Source organism: Elaeis guineensis, chromosome 10 (assembly GCF_000442705.2).
Source record: "Elaeis guineensis isolate ETL-2024a chromosome 10, EG11, whole genome shotgun sequence".
Lineage (NCBI taxonomy): Eukaryota > Viridiplantae > Streptophyta > Magnoliopsida > Arecales > Arecaceae > Elaeis > Elaeis guineensis.
In genome coordinates this window covers 77,264,970-77,280,183 of record NC_026002.2, presented here as the reverse complement: position 1 = coordinate 77,280,183, position 15,214 = coordinate 77,264,970, and the positions used below count along the sequence as shown (strand labels likewise).

The 15,214-nt window shown below is 44.9% G+C and overlaps 1 long non-coding RNA gene across 1 annotated transcript; it reads left to right on the top strand.

Annotated features, from left to right (window-relative positions):
* Positions 1–10,984: 10,984 nt before the first annotated feature.
* On the top strand, positions 10,985–12,303 carry LOC105034367 (uncharacterized). Its single transcript, XR_012134912.1, has 2 exons — positions 10,985–11,555; positions 11,715–12,303. It is a non-coding gene; the product is annotated as an uncharacterized lncRNA (long non-coding RNA).
* The last annotated feature ends 2,911 nt before the right edge of the window (positions 12,304–15,214 follow it).

The window sequence follows — 15,214 nt, the reverse complement described above, 5'->3', positions numbered from 1 at the left end:
AGGGAAGGTAGCTGGAAAGTTTCCCGAGCTAGACCTCGACTTCCTGGATGAGGCATCCGACGATGAAGCCGGACCTTCTGAAGCCGCTGTCGGTCCTCCCCCAGTCGGGACCTCTTCGACTGCTGCAACTGCCACGACCGACCTTCTGAGGGTCCCGAGCTCCTCCACTTCTGTCCCAGAGGTTTGAAACCTCTAATTTTATATTTTTCCTTTGTGGTGACTTTTCTTCGTTCTCGTGTACTTAAAAACTATTTAATCAATAAAATCAGATTCTTCTTAACAGAGATCTCCTTTTTCTTCTTCTGCATCCTTTTCTTCTCTTCTGTCTTCTTGTACTAATTTGAGTTGTGGTGCTCTTGTCTCCCAACGACAGTGCTCTGCCGAAGCTCTTCCTCTACCACAGGGGATTTCTCTAAAGTCGATGATCCAAGACCTCAGAAAGAAAGTTCGTCACTTGATGAAGAAATCAAAGAAGCTAGATGACGAACTTCACCGGCTGAGGAAGAGCCATTTGGAAGTCACTGTGGAGGCTATTCGCTTTCAGGACCTCCACAGAAAGGGTCTCATGGACTATACCCGGAGGAAGGCTGACTTCATGATGGAGCTTGAGGAACTCCAAAAATATACCAGCGATCGATCTTGGACTCAGGCTTCCAAGATCAGCTCCCTCGAAGTCGAACTGACGATCGTATGGGAGAAGATCGGCCAGTTGGAAGAGAGCTCGCTTGGCTCACAATCCAGGCCGACCGCGATCGAGACTGGTCGAAGAAGTTCTCCGACCTTCAAAAGTAGCTACAGGATGCCGAGGCGAACTATAACACCTACCGAGTCGGCTGGAGTAGGCAAGTAGAGGACTACCGAAGGAAGCTCAAGATGACGACCGACAAAGTTGCCCGCCTTCAGAGGCAATTGTCTGAGAGAGTCCAGGCCATCTCTACACAAGGTTTCGAAGAGCTCCACTCCTTGAGGGAGACCATGGAAGAACTATCTGTGGCCCTTGGGCGGGAGAAGGCCGAACTGCAGCGGCTGAAGATTCGACTGGCCTACGAGCAGCAGTCAGTCAAGGATACCGAGGTAGAGTCCGAAGTTCTGAGGAAGAGGCTTCGGGAGTCGGAGGGCAAGAGCCGACGGTTCCACCAGATATATCGAGAGATGCTATTAAGAAAGAAAGAACTGGAAGAAGAAGTCAAAAATTTAAAGCAATCCCTAATAAGGATTGGAACCGAGAGCTCGAAGTCAGAAGAAGTCGAGCTTCCTTAGAGCTTTTTTTACTTTTCATTCTTCTATGTATTCTTTTTCTTTTCTTATCATTTTTTTTTTTGGCCTTCCAGGCTTTGTAATGTATGCTTTACTAATAAAATGAAAAGAAAATTTTCCATTACCTTATCCATTCTTGCATTAAGTCGTCATTTATCGAATCTCTTTTTTTTGGCCTTTTGTCTTGTTCGATGTCGATGTTGTTTGAAGGTTTTGGATCATCGCTGTATTGATTTGTCCTTTTTGTTCACGATCGTAGATCTTTTCGAGGCCGTTTGAGCTCGACACTTCCTTCCGGTGCTCGAGCTTGGGGGCCCGAACTTCTCGTTCCCTTGAAGAAGTCAATTATTTCTCGGCCTGTGTTGAACTCTCTCTTAAAGACTGAGGGTTTTTGATAAGAGTCTCCTTCCTCATTGAGATGAGATCCCTCGTGTCTTTGATGAAGATTATTTTTCCCTTATCACCGGTGTAGTTCGTCACCTTCCATTTTTATCTCTGTTTTTCCTTTTATTTGGGCGAGGGTTTTCCCTTTAGGTGAGGATTTTTTCTCTGCTCTTAGTGGGGTTGCGGGGATGTAGAGGAGCTGTTGAGGAGGCTTTTCTCCTCATCCGATCTTGATTGACCAGGTCTTTGTTTGTGTTAGGATGAGGTTCTCCTCCTATCCCCAACATAGTCAATTTCAGCTCATGCTAGGACGAGATCCTCCTCCTGTTCCTAACAAGGCTGTGGAGGCACATAAGAGCCGTTGCAAGGGCCTCTCCCTCCATCCGGTCTTTAAGTAACTGGGCCTTTGACTTTGCTCATGTTAGGATGAGGTTCTCCTCCTGTTCCTAACAAGGCTATGGGGGCACATAAGGGCCGTTGCAAGGGCCTCTCCCCCCATCCGGTCTTTAAGTAACCGGACCTTCGACTTTGCTCATGTTAGGACAAGGTTCTCCTCCTGTTCCTAACAAGACTGTGGGGGCACATAAGAGCCGTTGCAAGGGCCTCTCCCCCCATCCAATCTTTAAATAATCGGGCCTTCGGCCTTGCTCATGTTAGGATGAGGTTCTCCTCCTGTTTCTAACATGCTTAATTTTGATTGTATGAGGGAGTCACTTCCTGTCGTTATAAGCTCATGCTAAAAGAAAAAATATGCAAATATGAAACTTTTATTTAAGGCAAAGTTATTAGTAATACATTCGCAGATTTTCTGAATTCCATAGTCGTAGAAGGTCTGCTCCTCCGAGCTCTTTTAGATAGTATATTCCGATCCGGACTATCTCTTTGACTTCATACGGGCCTTCCCAATTCGGAGCAAGTTTTCCTTGATTCTGAGGTTGTGAGACAGCGGCTCGCCGAAGTACCAGGTCCCCCACTCTGAAGGCTTTGCTTTTGACCCGAGAATTATAGTAGCGAGCTACTTTCTGCTTGTAAGCTGCCATCCGAACTTGAGCTGTCTCTCACTTTTCTTCTAACAAGTCGAGGTTGGCCTTGAGATCTTGTGGGTTGCGCTGCTCGTCGAATGCCATGACTCGCACCGACAAAAGCTTGAGTTCAATCGGGATCACTGCTTCTGTCCCGAAGGTTAAGGCAAAGGGGGTCTCCCTTGTGGGCAATCTCTGAGTAGTTCGGTATGCCCATAACACATGATAAAGCTCGTCTGCCCAAGTTTCCTTTACTTTTTCAAGTATCGCCTTGATTCCTTGCAACAGAGTTCTGTTAGTCACCTCGACCTCACCGTTTGTCTGTGGATGAGCTACCGAAGTGAAGTTATAGGAGATATTTAGGTCCTCACAAAATTCAGCAAATCTTGCTCCAGCAAATTGCCGCCCATTATCAGTAATGAAGATTCTGGATAAGCCAAACCTATAGATAATTGACTTCCAGAAGAAGTCCTGCACTTTAGCTTCTGTGATTTTTGTCAAAGGTTCAGCTTCGATCCACTTGGTGAAATAGTCTATTGCCACCAGGAGAAACTTTTGCTGCCCAGATGTCATGAGAAAAGGTCCGAGGATATCCATCCTCCATTACGCAAATGGCCATGGGGCACTCAATGGTGTAAGTTCAGAGGCAGGTTGCCTTTAGATATTTGCATATCTCTGACACCGATTACACCTTCTGACATATTCGATGGAGTCATGGTACATGGTAGGCCAGTAATAGCCTTGTCGGGGCAGTTTGTAGGATAAAGATCTGGCCCCCAGGTGACTTTCGCAGACTCCCTCATGTACCTCCCTCAAGGCAAAGTCGGCTTCAGAAGGTCAGAGACATTTCAGGAGGGGCAAAGAGTACGACCTCTTGTACAGCTTGCCTTCGTAAAGGACATATCGGGAGGTCTAGTTCCTAAGCTTTCGAGCTTCTTTTGCATCAGGAGGAAGAACCCCATCCTTGAGGTATGCAACCAGTGGGTCGATCCAGCTGGGTTCATGGCTGATCTCCATCACAAGCTGTGATTCTTCCGTACTTGGGCACTTCAAAACTTCGAAGAAGACTTCCTTAGGCAGTTCAGCCGGAGTCAGTGTAGCCAACTTGGAGAGAAGGTCGGCCCTGATATTTTCTGCTCTTGGGATCTGCCTGATGTCGAAACTACCGAAGGTAGGGATGATCTCCTTTACCTTTTCGAGATACTTGGCCATATTGTCCTCCTGAGCTTCATAATTTTTGCTGACCTGTCCCACTACTAATTGAGAGTCACTGTAGGCTTGAAGCCGATCTACTTCTAACTCTTTGGCGATCCTCAGTCCTACAATTAGAGCTTCTATTCTGCTCTGTTATTTGTCGCAGGGAATTCGAAGTGCAGTGCATACTCCATGATAATTCCATCTAGATTGACCAAGATCAGGCCCACACCAGCACCTGACATGTTGGAGGAACCATCCATGTAGAGGGCCCAAAAACCATTAGGAAGATCTGTTCTTTCTTCAGGGGAGTTCGGCTAGAGCTCTGGGTTGTTGGCTTCATCTCGTCCAAGTTCGGCCTCTTTCGGGATAGTGCATTCCACCATGAAGTCTGCTAATATCTGGATTTTTATCATCGATCAAGGTCGATAGTCGATGTCGAATTCCATAAGCTCGACTGCCCATTTCGCTATCCTTCTAGAGGCATCCGCTCGATGCAGAACCGCCTTGATCGGCTGGTCGGTGAACAGTGTTATGGTGTGTCCTTGAAAGTAATGTCCGAGCCTTCGAGCTGTAATCAACAAAGCGTAAGTTAGTTTCTCTAACTTAGTATACCTAGTTTCAGCATCTCTCAATACTCGGCTTATGTAGTAGATCAACCGTTGAATTTTTATTTCTTCCTTAATCAGAACTGCTGCGAGAGCCACAGGGGAGACCGCCAGATACAGGAACAACTCCTCTCCAGGTTCGGGCTTTGCCAATAGTGGAGATGAGCTGAGATAGTTCTTTGAATGCTTGCTGACATCCAGTGGTCCAACAGAAGTTCTTCGGCTGCTTGAGAGTCTAAAAGAAAGGTAGGCACCACTCGGCCGATCTTAAGACGAAGTGATTTAGAGCCGCTACTCTCCCAGTAAGGTGCTGAACTTTCTTTATTGACTTTGGTGTGGTCATTTCCTGGATGGTGTGAATCTTTTCTGGATTTGCTTCGATCCCACACCCCGATACCATAAAGCCCAGAAATTTTTCTGAGGTTACTCCAAAAGTGCACTTGGCTGGGTTCAGCTTCATCTTGTATTTTTGAAGGGCGCTGAAGGTCTCCTCAAGGTCGGTGATATGGTTCATTGAGGATTTGCTTTTTATGAGCATATCGTCCACGTAGACCTCTATGTTGCGGCTGATCTGCTCTTTGAAGATCTTGTTTACCAGCTGTTGATAGGTCGCCCCTGCATTTTTGAGACCAAAAGGCATGATCCTGTAACAATAAAGGCTACGGTTAGTAATAAAAGTAGTTTTTTCTTCATCCTCTGGTGCCATCCTGATTTGATTGTAGCTGGAGAATGCATCCATGAAAGTGAGAAGCTCGTGGCTCGAGGTTGCATCCACTAATTGGTCGATTCTAGACAGAGGGTAACTGTCCTTCGAGCAGGCTTTATTCAACTTTTTGAAGTCTATACACATCCTACACTTACCGTTTGCCTTCTTAACTAGGACCACATTGGAGACCCAGCTCGGATAGTTGACCTCTTTGATGAATCCGGCTTTCAGGAGTTTATCAACTTCCTCAGCTATTGCCATTTGTCTTTTCGGTGCATGACTTCGAATTTTTTCCTTCATTGGTCGATGTTTGGGATCAACAGCCAGACGGTGTTCCATAACTTCAGCATCAATCTCTGGCATGTCTGTCGGAACCCAAGCAAAAATATCCACATTCTTTTATAAAAAATTAAAAAGTTGTGTCTGCACCTCTTTCCCCAAGTTGGAGCCGATCTTCACCATGTGCTCTTCATTCCCATCATTCAAAAGAATTGAGACAAGATCTTCTATTGGCTCACCCCGTTCTTCAGTCAGGTCATCGTGAGTGTCCAATCCATCAACCGGATAGGGGTCAGGCTGACCATTTCTTTGTAGGGCTATGTTATAGCAATGTCTTGCCAGGACTTGATCTCCTCTGACTTCTCCGACCGACTGACTAGTAGAAAATTTCAATTTTAAATGGTAGGTCGAAACTACAGCTCGGAGGGCGTTGAGGCCATGTCGGTCGAGTATTGCGTTGTAGGCAGACGGCGCCCTCACTACCAGAAAATTCACTTGCGCTCTAAATTATTTCGGATACCGACCTGCAACTACAGTCAAAGTTATTACTCCCTCCACTGGCATAGCATCGCCAGTAAACCCTACCAACGGGGAGCTAATCGGCCCTAACCGAACATCAGGGATGGATATTTTTGAGAATGTATCGTAAAATAAAATATTGACCAAGCTTCCACTATCAACAAGAATGTGGCGTACATCATAATCAGTAATATTTAAAGAAGCTACAACCGCATCATTATGGAAGAATTGAATCTCATGGGCATCTTCTTCAGTAAAGGTTATAGATCCTTCAATTCTCTGTCGCTTGGGCGGTCCGATCGATCCACTGACCGCTCCCCTCCAAGGCTCTCTATAGATGGTGTTGATGATCTCGATTGGAGGCCGATCTCCAGGCTGTTCTTCTCTCCTTGACAGCTTCGATTGTGGTAGGGCCTTCGATCGATCCTCCCTATCTTCAGGCCAACATCGGATGAATCTGTCGAGCCGACCCCAGCTGATGAGCTCCTCGATTTCATCTCGAAGCTGAATACACTCCTCCGTGTCGTGGCCGTGGTCACAATGATAGAGGCAGAACTTGTTTGGGTTGCGCTTCTCGGGGTGTGAGTGCATCCTTTCCGGTCTTGACAGCTGCTCCGTGACCTCCATCAACACTTGGGCTTTTGGAGCATTGAGAGGGGCATAGCTGTGGAATCTTCCTGGGAGAGAGCTCCATCGAACTCTGTGGTCTGGGCTCCTCTGCTTACGAGCTCAGGAAGGAGTCCGAACACACCTGTGTCCGGGAGGAGTTCAAGAACGTGGCTGAGCTTCACTTGATCCTTTTTCAACTACGGGCTTGCTGGAGCCACCCGCCTGCCACTCCTTCGCGGCCTCCTCATCCTTCAACTTGAAGGCTTCCTCTGCTCGGGCATATCCTTTGGCCCGAGCCAGCAAATCAGTGAAGTCCCTGGGATACTTCTTTTCCAGAGAAAATAGAAGATCATTCTTTTAAAGACCGCTCTTTAGGGCGGCCATTGCAACCGATTGGTCCAAGTTTCGGACCTCCAATGCGGTGGTATTAAATCGGTTGACATAGATTCGGATGGATTCTTCCTCCTTCTGCTTGATGTTGATAAGGGACTCCGAACCTCTCCGGAGATGCCGGCTGCTAACAAATTAAGCTGCAAACTGATGGCTCATCTGATCAAAGGAGAAGATAGTACCCGACTTCAACGTCGAGTATCAGTTTCTTGCTGCTCCCTTCAAGGTAGATGGGAAAGCTCGACACAGGATGGCATCTGGCGTGCCATGGAGCAGCATCATTGTCCGAAAGGCCTCTAAGTGGTCAATCGGATCTGAGGTTCCATCGTAGCTTTCGAATTGGGGGAGCTTGAAGTTTGACAGGATCGGTTCCTGCATGATCATTTGAGAGAAAGGAGGGTCAGTACAGATGTTCTCACCATAAACAGGGGGAGCGTGGCGGAGCTCTTCGATCCGCCGGTTCATCTCCTGGAGCCTTTGATCCAGGAGGTCCTCTCGACTGCAAGTCTCGAGGGTCTTCTGGCAGAATGAAGGTAGAGATTCTTTAGGGGTGGAATCATGATCAGACTGAGGACTCTCCACCCTCTGCTTCTCCTTTCTGGGGAAGATAGGGCGACTGGCCCAAGTGGCCCGCCCTATTGTCAGATTCTGAAACTCCGACGATGCTCTTTCCAGCCGCACTGATGCCTGCGGCTGTTGCTGCTGCTGCTGCATGGCCTGCACTGCTTCGGTGAGGCCTCTGACTTGCTGAACTAGTAGGTCGAACTGCTCCATGCCGACTGTCATTGTCGGAGGAGGAGGAGCTTGGAAAATTGGAGACGAGGTCGGAGCTTGCGGAGCTCGCTGAGATCTGACCGCAGAGGTCGTGGATCGCCTAGTGGATGCCTTTCGGAGAGGCATCAGGTGGAGATCTAGAAGGAGAAGGAGAAGAAGATGTCGGAGAAGATGACCAGAGACAGTCCCGTTGAGCACTCCTTTAAGAACAAGGGTACTGTGAAGACACACCCCCTTCCTCTAGCGCCAATTCTATTGGTGCAAAATTTTGTCGAAGCCGTAGAAGCTGAAATTGAGATGACCACGGCCGCCGTCGGGACCTGCAAGGAAAGTCTAAACCAGAGTTGGGGGTACTCCGACAAGACCCTCCGATGCTCAAATCAGTACTCTGCTTCAACAAAAATAGAGTACTCAAATGAGATTTTGGCAGAATTTTGAGATAGAGTTTTGAGCTTAGAGAAGAACGTATCTGGAGGTTCTCTTTTTATAGATGGAGAGCATAACTGATTGACAATGACATCTGTAACCGCCTGATAGTGGGCCGTTCAGGGCCACGCAGAGTTTGTTACGGAGAGTGAAGTGGTGTCTGTTGTCGCGACCTGCCAGAGAGTGGTGGAGCCATGTGGAATCCATTACAGAGAGTGGAGTAGGGTAGTGGCCATTGTCGTGACTTGCCAGAGAGTTCGGATCTGTCGGCTGAAGCTCGGCTGGGATGTCTGATGGAGCAAAATGACTCTCTATCTCGTCAATCCAGGAGAAGCTTGAATGGAGACTTTCTGTTGAGGAAGTTCAGTTTCATGAGGAATTTGACAGAGGGTCGATCGGTAGTAGACTTCAGATGGCATTGGGAACGTTCATCCGCTGGAGGAGTCTGGAGGATCCTGTGAAAGTTCAGATGGCATTGTTGAAGGTTGATGGCTGGGGAGATACGGCAGACACCGGAGGCGGTCGGTCGTTGTAGAAATCCAGCTGTTGGAGCCCGTCTGTTGTAGAAGTTCGTCCGGAATCCATCCACTATGGAAGTTCAGACGGAGTCCGATTCTTGTAGAATGCTAAAAGGAGGTCGCTTATTGTAGAAGCTCGATTGAAGATCGATTATCGTGGGAGCTTGGAGTAGTGACCTGGTCGGAGGAGCCTGTCCTGTTGTAGAAGCTCATCTGGGATCTGTCCACTGTAGGAGTTCGGCTGAAATTTGATTCTCGTAGGAGCTCGGATGAAATCCGAAAGGTGGTCGATCGTCGTAGAAACTTGGATGAAGTCTGGTTACTATAGGAATGCCATCGTCGGAGAAGCTCAGACATTGACGAAGTCCGAAAGAAGTTCGGAGTAGAGTCATCCATAGCCAGAAGAAGTCTGGAAGGGATTCGAAGAATAGTTGATCACTGTAGAAAATCGGCTGATAGTGAAGCTCAGAGAGCATTTGGAGCAGTCCAGTAGATGAATGGAGAAGCTCATTGTCGGAGAAGTTCGGATGGTATTATGGAAGCTCGGACGGTCGAGGGAGTTCAGAAAGATGCCACATAAGGTCGGATGTCGGAAAAGCCCTGGAAGGGTTGGCCTTTTACAAACTTCGGCTGGGGGTATTTATACCCAACACAACTCTAGAATCTAAGATGATTCTATAGCATCTAATGGTCTTAATAAGTAAACATACTTAATTTTCAATAAGAATGCTTCGTTCACTTTTAGTCAAATTAATGCCTTATTAATAAGAAGTCCTAAATATTGTTGGTAATGTGCATAAATACACTAGAGTCAATGCACTAAATAAAATTAGAAATCTTTACAAAATTAATTTAAAACATACATAAGAGTAAAGGGTATTATTCTTTTGCAGTCACTTTTCATACTTGATGCAATTTTACTTAGGTGTCCTATCCTTTTGCAGAAGAAGTATTTGACAACCTTATTAATGGCTTACGCCACAACTAATGCTTTCTCCTCTTTTACCTTGGGTATACCATTATCTTTATTTGCTTTTGCACCAACTTGATATGAATCGAAGTTCACACTTCTATCTTTTCCTTTATCAATCTCTTCCACACAAATGGTCAGTAATTGATCATTAACCATCCAATGCTCATTGTTTGAATTATAGGAGACTTTAAGGAGATCATACTCTGATAGAAGAGAAATAAGAATAAAGTAGATCAGAAAGTATCTAATATAAAAACTTTAATATCAAATAATTATGCTGTAATTTTTCTCATCTCTATAATATACTCACAGATACTAATCTTTATCTTGTCATATCTTATTGATTTCTACTCCATAATATTTAAGAAAATATGTATTTTATAACATGAAGGGATGGATCTCCTAATGCACTATGTTAGATTTCTTTTGGAGCAAGTTGAGGCAATTGGAACACTCACATGTCTTAAAGGCTCTTTCATTCTGGTGTACTTTCATCCATAAGTGGTGAAGAATCATCCACTCGAAACACCAGATCAAGGTCAGCACACCCTAATGTAAGTATTAATCTCTCTTTCTATTCCAAGAAATTCAATCCATTAAGAGAAGAAATTTTTTTATGCTATTATTAATAATTATAAAAATTAATACCGCAAAGAATACATGCTCATATTATCATCAAATAATAAGACTTATTAAACTTTATCCAAAGTAAATAAATTTCTTAATATTTGACTTTGGTGGGCAGCCAGGTGCATCATTATATCTTTTCTTTGGGCGAGTGCCATAATATACTAATGGCTATATCTACTTAGTCATATATCATATCACCAGTGAACCTAATAAAACATGCATATTGGGTACAAGCAAACACTATACCTTTAGGTATAAAATATCACTCGATCTAACATACAATCCTATCATTTTACCTATCTAAACATTGAACATGTAAATGCTTTTTTGGAAGCTGATCAATATTTCAGTAGCTTAGAAATAATTATGACACAATTAAAATTTATTGAATTAATTATATTATCTAAAATTATATATTATAAAAAAAAATTATTTTAAAAAGTTCGTGATCACTTTGGTGATTGCACCGAATCGATCAAATCAAAAACTTTCAATTCCTTATAAGCAGTGTTAATAAACTTTACATGCTAAACATGGTATGAATATATCATCAAGAACATGATAATAGGCCTACAAAGCTTTATTCGCATATAAATAATTTAAACAGCATTTAAAAATATGTAAAGTACAAGTTTATAGGCTTTTATGCAATACAACCGGATGACAAGGACTATATCATGATTATTAGAGGATGTTTATGTAATAAACTTTATTACAGGGTCTAAATAATAATCTAGAGATTTTTGCATAATAAACTCTATATAGGGATTAAAATGTAATTTTAGAAGGACCCTTATGTAATATATTCTTATCAGCAGTTTTCATGCAAAAGTGCCCCCAATTAGCAAATGGGTCCAAGCGGGTTTCGATTTTCGGGTTGAAATGCAAAACTCGAGCCCACTGATCGCACACGGTGGAGGCATCGAAAAGTGGATCCTGCCTCCCCGACGACCTTTTTTCGATCCCACACGGTGGAGATGCCGAAAAGTGGATCCTGCCTCCCCAGCCATGTGCTGGCTAACGGTCGTCGGAGAGACCTAATCAGTGGACCGACGGTTCTCCCCTCCAAACCGCTGTCTCCAAATCTTTCGAGATCGGACGGAAGTGGAGGTGCCGTGGCCGGTGCTCCACCCACCAAAAAATGGGCCAGCGATCACCAGAAAACCACAATCGGTGGACCACCACCCCTTCCCCAGGATCCACCGCAATGGTCGTCGGAGGAGGATCAAAAATCCATCCTCGGGACCGACCACGACAGAGGGGAAGGTGACGGGATCCATGCCCTTCTCTTTTCCCTCTTTATTTTCCTTTTTTTTTATTTATTTTATTGCAACGATGGGCTGGTTGCCGGAGTTGGGGGACCGACATGGCAGCTGTGCATGGGTGGCGCCGGCTCACGAGACTATTTTGGCTCTTGATGTGCAGGTCAAGTGCAAGAGGCATTCTCTCCACCGACTTCGATGAGAGTGAGATGGGTGCATTGAAGAACTCAAAGCCGAATGTGGGCATCATTGGGCCAGCTTGGAAAGGTTGGCACTGGCCAAAGAAGAATTGTCGTCTGCTCGAGCCGATGCTGATTTGGCAAAGACGGAAGCAGAGTCGGCAAAGGAAGCACTGGGTCAGGCAGTCGAGGATTTTTGAGACTCGAAAGACTTCAAGGAAGAGATCCTTGAAGGTGGCTTCACTTCGTATTGTATCGGGTATGAAGATGGCTGTGATGTGGTCAGAAAGTTATACCCGGACCTCGACCTGAGCAGCATCGTCCCTCCGAGATTCGAAGATGGTGCTGAAGAAGAAGAAGCCACCCTGACACAGGGTGAAGCACCAATCAGGCCCGAAATCATTCAAGTTGACGATGCTACCCTAAATAAAGGGACGATGACGAAGCTTAGTCAGTGTATCTATATTATTATTATTTTTTTTTTTTGTAGCCTGATACTTGTAGTCAGACTTCAGTCCAATTTTGTACTTTCTTTTTTGATAATGAATGAAAATATTTTTCTTCAAGATAGAATTTTTATTTGCTTAAATGTCTATGATATCCGTTTGTAGAATAACCTCCGAATATAGATCATAGATCCGACCATTCCACAGATTGTAAGGTCTGTTAGTCATGTAGTTTCCAACATATTTAGTTAGGATAACAATAGTAAGTCATGTATCCATTACCCGGACCTTAATCGGGTTTATACGTCATATTATCTGATAAATGGTGGCAAGCTGAATTTCTCTCGACTGGCCGTGGCCATGTCGGTATAATTCCAATCTAACCTTGGTCGTTTTGGTATTTTGCCTTTCTTAGTTGATACCAAGTCGGCAAATTAGCCAGCCATTTGAATGGAAAGCTGACTATGGGGGGTACAGCTTTTATGGAGGGAATCTGCATGGCCGGTGCTAGCCTCCCATTGAAGTAGATAGGTCGGTTCTGTGGGGGAGTCGGGATGCAGTCGGTGGTCAGGCTGAAGGTTTCTGACTTCTTTGGAAAGTCAGACCCCAAGCCGTGACATTGATGATCCGGCCTCCACAATGAGGATCGACATTTCATTAGAAGTCTAGTTTACGATTTTGGAATAAAAATGTATTTCCAAGTGTGTACAAGGATTACTGATAGTACAACTTTAGATTGTCGGTGTTTCATATTTGGAGAATAGCCGAACCTTCCAAAGTTTTGAGCTGATAGGCACCCGGTTTGTTTGTCTCTAATATCCTGTAGGGTCCTCCCTAGTTCGGAGATAGCTTTCTATGATCTAGAGGTTTTAAAATTTCTACTTTTCTCAGAACTAAGTCTCCTGGTTGGAAAACTTTCGGCTTGACTTTGACATTATAGTATCGACCTATCTTCTGCCGGTACGTGGCCATGCGAAGTTGAGCTTCATGTCAGAGTTCTGGTAGGAGATCTAAGTCGGCTCTCCGACACTCGGAGTTGTTCGGTTCATTGTATTGCTCAACTCTCGTTGATGGTAACCCGATCTCGAGTGGGATCATCGCCTCTGTCCCGTAGGCTAAGTTGAAAGGAGACTCTCCAGTTGGTATATGGGGAGTTGTCCGATACGCCCATAAGACTGGATATAACTCTTCGATCCAAAGATCTTTAGTCTCATTCAGTCGGGTCTTTAACCCGTGCAAGATTGTTCTGTTGGTCACCTCAACCTCTCCATTTGATTGCGGATGCCCGGCTGATGTAAACTTATGTGTAATATGGAACATCATACAGAATTCTCTGAAGTCTTGATTATCGAATTGTCATCTGTTATCGGTGATGATGGTATGCGACAATCCGAATCTGTAGATGATGGATTTCTAGGTGAAGTCTTCTATTTTGCATTCGATGATTTGGGTCAGGGGTTCGGCTTCTACCCACTTGGTGAAATAGTCGATTGCGACCATTATAAATTTTTTTTGACCAGACGTCGGAGGAAAAGGATCGAGTATGTCGATTCCCCACTGAGCGAAAGGTCAGGGTGCGACAATGGATGTTAGCTGATTGACGGGTTGATGCTGTATGTTGGCATACTTCTAGCATGGTTCGCACCTTCGGACCAAGTCAGCCACATCCATTTTCATGGTGGGTCAATAGTAATCTTGTCCTAAAATCTTGTAGGCCAGGGACTTTCCCCCCAAGTGGCTTCCGCAAATTCCTTCATGTACTTTTCTAAGTGCATAGTCGACATCGATCGATCCTAGGCAATTCAGTAAGGGAAGGGAGAATGACCTTTTGTAGAGACGACCATCCATCATCACATACTGGAAAGCTATCCATCGGGTTCATTTTGCTTCCACAGGATCTTCAGGGAAGACTCCATCGGACAGATACCGGATGATCGGATCTATCCAACTAGGTTCGGCTATTAGCTGCAACACTTTTTCGTTTTTGTCGATGCTCGGTTGCTCAAGACACTCCACGAATGTTCGACCTAGCGAACTGTAAGCAATCGTTATTAGTCTGAAAAGTGTGTCGACTCGAGCATTCTCGATCCTGGGTATGTGGAAGATCTCGAAGTATCTTAAATTCATCATGAGGTCTTTCACCTTTTGAAGGTATATTGCCATGATCAGGTCTCGAGCTTCGAATTCATCTTTGATTTATCCCACGATCAGTTGAGAGTCGGTGAAGACCTTCAGACTGTCAATCTCGAGCTCTTTAGCCATTTTCAAACTGACTAGGAGAGCTTCGTATTCGGCTTGATTATTTGAAGCTTTGAAGTTGAACCGAAGGATGTACTTGGTGACTATCCCTTCTGAGTTGGTGAGAATGAGGCCAGCTCCACTCCACTGCCTTGAGCATTCGATGCCCTGTCGATATGCAGCACCCAGGTCGACCTTAGGTCAAGCTCAGGGGTTGCAGCCTCCTTCGTAGTTGCATCTTCTGACTTGTTGTCGGCTATTGTGCATTTTGCGATGAAGTCGCCTAGAACTTGTACCTTCATGGACAGTCATTGTATGTCAAATTCACCTAGCTTCACCGCCCACTTCACCATTCATCCTGATGTATCATGATGGTGCAGGATCACTTTTAATGGTTGATCGATAAGGACCACAATGGTGTGTGCCTGGAAGTAAGGGCGAAGCCGTTGCCCCGATATGATCAGAGTGTAGATCATTTTCTCCACTCTTGAATATCGAACTTCGATATTGTGGAGTACTTTACTGGTGTAGTAGATGGGTTGGTGAATTCCATTTTTGCCTTCTCGAATAACTATCGAACTAATCGCCTCTGTTGATGTTGCCAAATAGAGATATAGTGTTTCTCTGACCTTTGGTTTTATGAGCAAAGGTAGGGAAGCCAAGTACTTCTTCAAATCCTCAAAGGCAAGTCGGCATTCATCCGACCAGAAGAAGTCTTTCGTTCACCTTAAAGTCTTGAAGAATGGTAGACACCTCTCAACTGACCTAGAGATAAATCGGCTGAGTACGACGATTCTGCC